The sequence below is a fragment of the Thalassophryne amazonica genome, chromosome 3 (genome assembly GCF_902500255.1).
Source record: "Thalassophryne amazonica chromosome 3, fThaAma1.1, whole genome shotgun sequence".
NCBI lineage: Eukaryota > Metazoa > Chordata > Actinopteri > Batrachoidiformes > Batrachoididae > Thalassophryne > Thalassophryne amazonica.
The window spans coordinates 107,695,286-107,703,991 of NC_047105.1; the positions used below are offsets into that span (position 1 = coordinate 107,695,286).

At 40.6% G+C, this 8,706-nt stretch overlaps 1 long non-coding RNA gene across 1 annotated transcript; it reads left to right on the forward strand.

Annotated features, from left to right (window-relative positions):
- Window positions 1-943: 943 nt before the first annotated feature.
- Window positions 944-8,332, forward strand: LOC117507991. The gene is made up of 3 exons (XR_004559929.1): window positions 944-955; window positions 5,779-5,783; window positions 8,093-8,332. It is a non-coding gene; the product is annotated as an uncharacterized LOC117507991 (long non-coding RNA).
- The last annotated feature ends 374 nt before the right edge of the window (window positions 8,333-8,706 follow it).

Sequence of the window (8,706 nt, forward strand, 5' to 3'; positions counted from 1 at the left end):
CCTCTTCTTCACCTCTAAAGTCATCCTACATCCCACCATCTGATACTGTCTAGCTACACTCTCCCCTGCCGCCAACTTAGTCTCCATTTCATTTAGATTGCATCTTCTACAAAGAATGTAGTCCACCTACATTCCCTTCACCAGTGTGCCCATTGACATCTGCTCCAATGACCACTTTTTCATGCTTGGGTACACTCTCCACCACCACATCTAGCTCACTCCAGAAGTCTTCTTTCTCCTTCATCTTGCAATCTACCTGTGGTGCATATATATGCACTGATGACATTAATTATCACCCTTTCAAGTTCCAACTTCACACTCAGCACCTTGACACATGCTTCACCTCCAACCAACCCAGTCTCAAGGCATGTCGTAATTAAGCAGCACAAAATATACATTAATCTATTGGTTCGTGATATTGTGACAAAAAGTGCCACATTTTTGTCATGGCAGCACAAATTCATTCTAATACATTCCGTGATGGCTGCACAAAATTAAAAGTGAAGCGTGTGGGTTGGGGTGGTTATGGTTAGGGTTGGGGGAAGGAGTAGGGTTAGTGATTTAAAAAAACCCATCACAAAAATTTTAATCATTTCGTGACGGGAGCATGAAAAACACTCTTAACATACTCTTCCTTTAAAAATGACCCCAACACCATTTCTGCTTCCATCCACACAATAATACAACTTAAAACCACCTCAGATGCTTCTGGCCTTACTTCTACTTGGTTTCTTGCATGTACAATATGTCTTCCTTTCTCCTCTCCATCATATCAGCCAGCTCTTTCTCTTTACAGTCATACTGTCAACATTCAATGTCCCAACTCTCACTTCCATCCTTCTAACCTTCCTCCTCTCCCACCGTCTCTTGACACATTCTTCTCTTCTTCTTCACTGTCTTCACCTAGCAATTTCCACCGGCATTGTGTTGGGTAACAGCACCATTGGTGGTCAAAGTTAACCTCGATCAATCCGGTTATTACCTGACAGAAGAGGTACCCTGTGTAGTCTTCTGCTGCTGGAGCCCATCTGCTTGAAGGTTCAACATGTGTATGTTTAGGGTGTTTATTTATTTATTGGTGCTTTACCGAAACTGCTCTCATCCATCCATCCATCCATTTTCTTCCACTTATCCTAGCTCGGGTCACGGGGGCAGCAGCTCAAGCAAAGCCGCCCAGACTTCCCGATCCACACACACCTCCCCCAGCTCCTCCAGGGGAACCTTGAGGCGTTCCCAAGCCAGCTGAGAGACGCAGTCCCTCCAGCGTGATCTGGGTCTTCCACAGGGCCTCCTCCCGATGGGACGTGGCCGGAACACCTCTCCAGCGAGGTGTCCAAGGGGCATCCGGAAAAGATGCCCAAGCCACCTCAGCTGGCTCCTTTCAACGTGGAGGAGCAGGAGAGCTCCTCACCCTATCTCTAAGGGAGCACCCAGCCACCCTGCGGAGGAAACTCATCTCGGCTGCTTGTACTCGCGATCTTGTTCTTTCAGTCATGAGCCAAATGTCATGAACATAGGTGAGGGTCGGAACGTAGATCGATCGGTAAATCGAGAGCTTTGCCCTCCTGCGCCATCCCTCACTCGTGAATAAGACCCCGAGATACTTAAACTCCTCCACCTGAGGCAAGGACACCCCACCGACCTGAAGAGTGCAAGCCACCTTTTTCTGGTCAAGAACCATGGCCTCGGATTTGGAGGTGCTGATCCTCATCCCGGACGCTTCACACTCGGCTGCAAACTGCCCCAGTGCACGCTGAAGGTCCTGGTTTGACGAAGCCAACTGCTCTCATTCTTCTCGGATATCTACCAGCAACAAGACATTTTTGGCCAAAGAACCCCTGAATGTTTATTCTTAATCTGTAGAGTGCTGAGATGGTTGTGTGTGAAAATCCCAATTGATAAGCAACTTCTGAAATGTTCAAACCAACCCATCTGGCACCAGTAACCAAGACACTTAAATCACCTTTTTGTTTTTTTTGCTCCAATCTAGTGTTTGGTTTGAACATAGGAATTTCTTCTTGATCATTTCTACAAATTATTAAGGTTAGGCCATATTGGCAGATTAGATTTTGATTTAATGGGCAGCACCAACTGTAGAGTATACATAGGTTTACATATGTATAGGTTTTCCTAATGGGTGGCTTAGGTGTGGGTACTAAAAACTATGACCGGCATATTACCTCAGTAACTGTGGTACCATCAGTGGAGCTCATGTCACCAAGATACTGCTACCTGCCTATGAGTGCTAATAGCGCTCACATACAAATTAAACAATGTCATCTGGCACTGCCATCCACACAAGGCAATATAGACTATTCTCATATGTGATCCCCCAATGATGGAGCAAACTAGCAAATGTTACCAGAGCAGGGGTGTCCCACTCTGCTTTCAAGAAGCTCTTGAAAACCCAGCTCTTCAGAGAATACCTCTTCTCCTAACACCTCTAACAGCCCTAACATGCTTAAGTTGCACTTACCATGTACTACTTTTCTCTCGCTACCTTTCACTGCTTTCTCAGAGTTCTTAGGTGGTCCATTAGTAAAGTTAACTGCACAGCAAGCCATATTATCTACAACCCCTGGCAGAAATTATGGAATCACCGGCCTCGGAGCATGTTCATTCAGTTGTTTAATTTTCTAGAAAAAAAGCAGATCACAGACATGACACAAAACTAAAGTCATTTCAAATGGCAACTTTCTGGCTTTAAGAAACACTATAAGAAATCAGGAAAAAAAATTGTGGCAGTCAGTAACGGTTACTTTTTAGACCAAGCAGAGGGAAAAAAATATGGACTCACTCAATTCTGAGGAAAAAATTATGGAATCATGAAAAACGAAACAACGCTCCAACACATCACTAGTATTTTGTTGCACCACCTCTGGCTTTTATAACAGCTTGCAGTCTCTGAGGCATGGACTTAATGAGTGACAAACAGTACTCTTCATCAATCTGGCTCCAACTTTCTCTGATTGCTGTTGCCAGATCAGCTTTGCAGGTTGGTGCCTTGTCATGGACCATTTTCTTCAACTTCTACCAAAGATTTTCAATTGGATTAAGATCCGGACTATTTGCAGGCCATGACATTGACCCTATGTGTCTTTTTGTAAGGAATGTTTTCACAGTTTTTGCTCTATGGCAAGATGCATTATCATCTTGAAAAATGATTTCATCATCCCCAAACATCCTTTCAATTGATGGGATAAGAAAAGTGTCCAAAATATCAACATAAACTTGTGCATTTATTGATGATGTAATGACAGCCATCTCCCCAGTGCCTTTACCTGACATGCAGCCCCATATCATCAATGACTGTGGAAATTTACATGTTCTCTTCAGGCAGTCATCTTTATAAATCTCATTGGAACGGCACCAAACAAAAGTTCCAGCATCATCACCTTGCCCAATGCAGATTCGAGATTCATCACTGAATATGACTTTCATCCAGTCATCCACAGTCCACAAGTGCTTTTCCTTAGCCCATTGTAACCTTGTTTTTTCTGTTTAGGTGTTAATGATGCCTTTCGTTTAGCTTTTCTGTATGTAAATCCCATTTCCTTTAGGTGGTTTCTTACAGTTCGGTCACAGACGTTGACTCCAGTTTCCTCCCATTTGTTCCTCATTTGTTTTGTTGTGCATTTTCTATTTTTGAGACATATTGCTTTAAGTTTTCTGTCTTGACGCTTTGATGTCTTCCTTGGTCTACCAGTATGTTTGCCTTTAACAACCTTCCCATGTTGTTTGTATTTGGTTCAGAGTTTAGACACAGCTGACTGTGAACAACCAACATCTTTTGCAACATTGCGTGATGATTTACCCTCTTTTAAGAGTTTGATAATCCTCTCCTTTGTTTCAATTGACATCTCTCGTGTTGGAGCCATGATTCATGTCAGTCCACTTGGTGCAACAGCTCTCCAAGGTGTGATCACTCCTTTTTAGATGCAGGTCTGATTTGAGCAGATCTGATTTGATGCAGGTGTTAGTTTTGGGGATGAAAATTTACAGGGTGATTCCGTAATTTATTCCTCAGAATTGAGTGAGTCCATATTTTTTTCCCTCTGCTTGGTCTAAAAAAGTAACCGTTACTGACTGCCACAATTTTTTTCCTGATTTCTTATAGTGTTTCTTAAAGCCAGAAACTTGCCATTTGAAATGACTTTAGTTTTGTGTCATGTCTGTGATCTGCTTTTTTTCTACAAAACTAAACAACTGAATGAACATCCTCCGAGGCCAGTGATTCCATAATTATTGCCAGGGGTTGTAAAATATTTGTAATGAAGTACTCACGGTACGGTATGAACACAGTAGAATCCACAACAGCTAGTGACCGGCAGATTTTTCATCACCAGGCATTTTTAAAATGACCACAGCTTAAAATAGTTTAAATTGATGAGTTATATACAGTTGTGATTAATGAAGAAACTAGCTCAAGAACAAAACCATTTTTTGTACCAGGTTGTAAAAAAGGTTTATTTTTCCTGTAAAATTGGGCATTTTAACATAAGAGTCTATGGGGGGTGGCTCACTTTTGGAGCCAGCCTCAAGTGACCAGTCAAGTAATTGCAAGTTTAGGCTGTTCTGCGTTGGCTTTATTTTTCAGCATCAGAATTTGCACCTTTATCAGCAGTTGAATTTGAGCAGTTGAAGCAGTTCCCCATATGGAAAAAATATACATAAATTTTATAAAGTTTGTATCTGTTCTATCTGGAACTTGCAAGTAATACATGTGACAGTCAAACCAGATATAAGATCCTTAGTAAATTTGTACAATATGTAACTTATATAAATTGGGAACTTACAAGAACAATATAAGACAGTAATTCCACATACAGAATCCTTAGTACAACCCCTGGCAAGAATTATGAAATCACCGGCCTCGGAGGATGTTCATTCAGTTGTTTAATTTTGTAGAAAAAAAGCAGATCACAGACACTACACAAAACTAAAGTCATTTCAAATGGCAACTTTCTGGCTTTGAGAAACACTATAAGAAATCAAGAAAAAAAGATTGTGGCAGTCAGTAACGGTTACTTTTTTAGACCAAGCAGAGGAAAAAAATATGGAATCACTCAATTCTGAGGAAAAAATTATGGAATCACCCTGTAAATTTTCATCCCCAAAACTAACACCTGCATCATATCAGATCTGCTCATTAGTCTGCATCTAAAACGGAGTGAACACACCTTTTTTGAGTTGTTGCACTAAGTGGACTGACATGAATCATGGCTCCAACACGAGAGATGTCAATTGAAACAAAGGAGAGGATTATCAAACTCTTAAAAGAGAGTAAATCATCACGCAATGTTGCAAAAGATGTTGGTTGTTCACAGTCAGCTGTGTCTAAACTCTGGACCAAATACAAACAACATGGGAAGGTTGTTAAAGGCAAACATACTGGTAGACCAAGGAAGACATCAAAGCGTCAAGACAGAAAACTTAAAGCAATATGTCTCAAAAATCGAAAAATGTACAACAAAACAAATGAGGAACGAATGGGAGGAAACTGGAGGAAACTGGAGTCAACGTCTGTGACCGAACTGTAAGAAACCGCCTAAAGGAAATGGGATTTACATACAGAAAAGCTAAACGAAAGGCATCAACACCTAAACAGAATAAAACAAGGTTACAATGGGCTAAGGAAAAGCAATTGTGGACTGTGGATGACTGGATGAAAGTCATATTCAGTGATGAATCTTGAATCTGCATTGGGCAAGGTGATGATGCTGGAACCTTTGTTTTGTGCCTTTCCAATGAGATTTATAAAGATGACTGCCTGAAGAGAACATGTAAATTTCCACAGTCATTGATGATATGGGGCTGCATGTCAGGTAAAGGCACTGGGGAGATGGCTGTCATTACATCATCAATAAATGCACAACTTTATGTTGATATTTTGGACAATTGAAAGGATGTTTGGGGATGATGAAATCATTTTTCAAGATGATAATGCATCTTGCCATAGAGCAAAAACTGCAAAAACATTCCTTGCAAAAAGACACATAGGGTCAATGTCATGGCATAGGGTCAATGTCAACGAGCAGATCTGATTTGATGCAGGTGTTAATTTGGGGGATGAAAATTTACAGGGTGATTCCATAATTTTTTCCTCAGAATTGAGTGATTCCATATTTTTTTCCTCTGCTTGGTCTAAAAAAGTAACCGTTACTGACTGCCACAATCTTTTTTTTCTTGATTTCTTATAGTGTTTCTTAAAGCCAGAAAGTTGCCATTTGAAATGACTTTAGTTTTGTGTCATGTCTGTGATCTGCTTTTTTTCTACAAAATTAAACAACTGAATGAACATCCTCTGAGGCCGGTGATTCCATAATTTTTGCCAGGGGTTGTAGATATGTGTAATATCAAACTGAGACTTATAAGCACAACACATTTCAAATATAAAGTTTATTACTGGAACCGATGTAACTTCTTGTAAGTTTTTTCTATTTCTTTTCCATATGGGTCATGAAGTGGCCAGTCAGTGTACACTCTTGTTCATTGAGAAAAATTTTTTTTTTACTGTCAGGACAAGTTGTGAAGATGAAGACAACTGTTGTGCTTTACCGCCTCACTTATAAACCCAAACATGTGCCAAGACCTTGAATGTGTTTTGAGCCAACGATCCGTATTTACACAATGAGTTCCATCAGTGAGACGTGAATCATTTTGCTGTTGAAGCTTTTTGTTGAGGCTGAGGGTGGTAAATGGTAAATGGACTGGATTTATATAGCGCTTTTCCATCCGCATCAGATGCTCAAAGCACTTTACAATAATGCCTCACATTCACCCCGATGTGAGGGTGCTGCAATACAAGGTACTCAGTGACAGTGCTGTATTTTTTAAAGACAGTTTCTGCGGTAAACAGCCAGCATCCATCGTGGTTTCCCTTTGACGCATGAGCACATTCACACGAGTGTCTCCCATCAAACGGTGGAAAATCAGATCAGAAACAAGCCATCGGTGCAGGCGTCACAAGCGCCACTCTGGTTTACTGCAAGGAGTGTGTTTTTTCCCCCATGTACTGTACACTGTTTTAACCCTCTCGCATTCACACCGTGTCACACACCACGGGATAAATGGCTGTGTTCAACCTTCTGGTGCTAAACAGGTCGTAAAAGGCGGCTACGTGATACTCTCCAACAAGGCCTGTATGACCGCCTGCCTGTCGCCTTCTACACGCAAATGGAACAAATTACCCAGAAACAGGGTAATATTAAGAAAGAAAGAAACATCTGGATCGCTGTGGTTAGTGTTTGCCTTTTCTGGAAACCATTAGAACAAGCAGAGAGCTCCTTCACTTTGTCAAAAATGATCCTCCCTCACTCTCACGTTTCACACTGGTTGAAGCTAGCTCATCCTTTCAACACCCTTTTCTCTCATTGACACACAAAGGCAGATCTGGAGATACAACACAGGGAGGGGTTCGTGTAAAAGAGAAAACGGGTGCTTCCACACAATAAAGGTGACCTCAGCTCTTCAGATTACAGCAACCAACCATCGACACGTATCTCACCTGTGTAAAGGCCGCAGGGGTAGAGTGTCACACTCAGAGGTCAGGGTGATACGTTTTCATCTCTCCGCTACACCAACAGCCCAACAGCTGTCCACCAGCACCTGTGAAAGCGACAGTCTAAAACACCCCTAGTGGTCGATGACTAAAGTTAAACTTACTTTTAAATTATAGCAGGTAAACTGTGCTGTTGTGATATATATATATATATATATAATTTATTTATTTATTTTAACCAGAGGAAGATCCAGTGGGATCGAAATTTTGTCACATTAAAGGAAGTAACAAAGGAGTAAGTGTGCAGGCTTTTTTAATAAAATATTTATTTAGTACTCCAGAACTGTTCAGAATGTCACATACTGGAGCTATTTCAGTTCAATTTCATTTTATTTGTACAGTGCCAAATCACAACACTGGTGGCATCAAGATTCTTCACACCAGCAGGGTCCCAATAAGAGCAGGCCCATCTCAGTTGGGTGACCATCCATTCTGGAAACCACAATAATGTGAAACATCACCTTGCGTGATACAAAGCAAGGTTCTGTTCATAAATCTAGTTTTAGCTTACTGGCTCTTGGGGTCTAACAGAATTCGTTTGACCATTTGACTCTCTGTTCTGCCCAGGATACTATGTATAGCCAAGGTCAGAAGAATACAAATCAACCATGTTACTTTGTCACCATATATATGATCCTGGGTCCATATTCTGAATTCTTGGATGAATTTGGTGAGTTTATCTGTAATTTGGCAACCCGTGCTGATAACATTATAATTGTTGGTGACTTCAACATTCATATAAAAAAGCTTTCTCACCCCCTCTGCAAATCATTCATGGACATTATAGATGTAATAGCACATTGCCCGTTGGGGATCCATGGGCTTTAGATTCGGTAGTGTTTAGAAAATAGGTAGATGACATTTTTCAAAGGTGGTAATAAATTATGCAAAGTTACTATAATGAGTTGAAATGACATGTGAGACCATAATGTTTTTGGAACCTTAGACCTCAACAGTTTTTAGAAGAAGAACTCACCCTTTTTTATTTCCTTTTAATTATGTAATTTTTAATGTTAATTTATTTTCTTAATGTGTTATAAATTGTTTAGGTTCTTGTTATCATACACACACTATTATTATTATCATCATTATTATTAGGTAGCAGTGGTGGCCAAGTGGTTTGTGCACTTGGTTTCAGTGTGAAA